Raw genomic sequence first — 1975 nt, forward strand, 5'->3', positions numbered from 1 at the left:
CCCCCCCCCGCTATTCACATTCACAGGCTCGGAAAAGTACTGTACAGAATTCGATTCTAAAGGGTTCCAACGTTGGCGTGTATGTCCGTTGTCCGGTATTCTAAAGAATGAAACGTTTCGGACACCGGATCTCTTTCCGTCATCAGGTGACGGGGTGGGAGGCACCTACCCTGTTGGATCCGTTTGAAAGAGCTAACTTCAGTCACTGAACCCGTGATTGGAACTCATCGGCAAAAGCACCATTCCTCCGAAAATCATGCCGATACCTTCAACTTGCACAATTCACGCGGATGGGACTGCCTTGCACTCTTTTCGTTGGAAGATAGTACTTTCCATGAACATGCCTACAAATTCGCTTTAAAATGTTACGTAAAAGGAGCAAGAACCTACGTGAATTCTTCTGCATTTCGTTCGCACTGCATGTTCTGCATGTTCCAATAAACTGCAGTTACTTCTAGCGTGTGGAATGAGGGGGGGGGCTCTCTCGTCATTACGAATTATTATTACATGAGGCCTTCATCAGTAGTATAGTATATTTCTGACGTATCGGTACCACATACTTTGAAATTTGTCTTATTTATTTATTTATTTATTTATTTATTAACTCATTCTTGAGGTTGGTAAAGTTGTCCCTATGATTAATTAACTGAGCACCACGCCATGAAGACGTATATGTGAGAGATTCTTGACCTCGGCACTGGACGTAAATCAGTGGTCTGATTCACGCTCCGGCCGCGTTCCCCCGGAAAAAAGTACCCCTACTCACTATACAGTACACTGTTTGGGTACGAGAGCCGGTCTGGACGCTGTGGAGAATACAAAAATAGCTTTCCCATGTTGAGAATCGAACCCCGATTCCTAGGAATCCAGCCTGTACCTATACCGGCTGTTATTTAATATATCTGACGGAATAGAGTATGACAGATTCGGCACGGTGACCAACAGGAGCATTCAAAATTACTGCCAGTTGCCGCTAAGAAAGACTACTTTCTAATACTGCCATATGCCCCTAGTTAATCACAGGCCCGAAGAATCCATACGTCTGACTCGCCAATAAAATCTGCTTCCATTCTACCTGAAATTAATGAGTATTCCTAACTTTGTGCACAAAATCAGTTTATTTCCAATTTACGTCTCTTCTAAAGAAGCCGGATGTTTAATTTTAAATCGAACTATCGAACGGCGATGGAACTACCAGGCTCCGAGCCGGAAAGAAAACGCGAGGGACTGGATCCCACTAGCTAAGAAATGAGAAAGCCACTTAACAAAATTCCAAAGGCACTGCTTTTCTTTACTAAATACGACCAGACAAAAACTTACTTCAATAGTCTAGCGGAAATATCAAGGAGTACATTTAACAATAGCCAAATTAAATTAAGCCTCGTAATTTCGATATTAATTAATTTCCACCACCACCACCAGCCCCTAAGGGACGCACATTTTTCTTCACAGACAGGCTAATCCCTTTGATTAATTCCTGACAGAAGAATCGAGCAGGCTTGAAGTTATGGAATGAGATACCCTGTTCCAGGGAATCCGAGGAATTGTGAAGAAATAGGAAGAGATGTTCGTGTTTCTGAAAGATGAAATCAATGCGACCTGGGGGGACGGGCGTATCCATTCGCCTGGTATCTTCGATCCAAATCGATTTACAGGGGATATTTTTTAAGAAAGAATGTACACTCTGCAAGAATAGGAATGAAATCTATCTATCGCTCTTACAGCCCTCTGATGGGCCTTGGCCTCTTTGTCAGTTTCTTAATCCTATGCACAGACTGGAGGACACCTTGGACGGCGGATCAGCTCATCGCAAGGCCGCTACTTACACACAGAACATAAAGACAGAATAAACGCGTACAGAGATCATGCACTGAGTAGGACTCGAACCCACGATCCCAGCGCTCGAGTGAACGATGACAGTTCATGTCTTTGACGACGTGGCCATTGTGATCGGCCAGAAATGAAATGGCGAGCT

General features: G+C 43.8%; 1 protein-coding gene across 1 annotated transcript in view; it reads right to left on the bottom strand.

The window, feature by feature from the left end:
- LOC111873409 overlaps positions 1–1975 on the bottom strand; it is a 322135-nt gene that overhangs the window by 214817 nt on the left and 105343 nt on the right. The window lies entirely within an intron of this gene.

This window comes from Cryptotermes secundus, unplaced genomic scaffold (assembly GCF_002891405.2).
Source record: "Cryptotermes secundus unplaced genomic scaffold, Csec_1.0 scaffold22, whole genome shotgun sequence".
Classification (NCBI taxonomy): Eukaryota; Metazoa; Arthropoda; class Insecta; order Blattodea; family Kalotermitidae; genus Cryptotermes; species Cryptotermes secundus.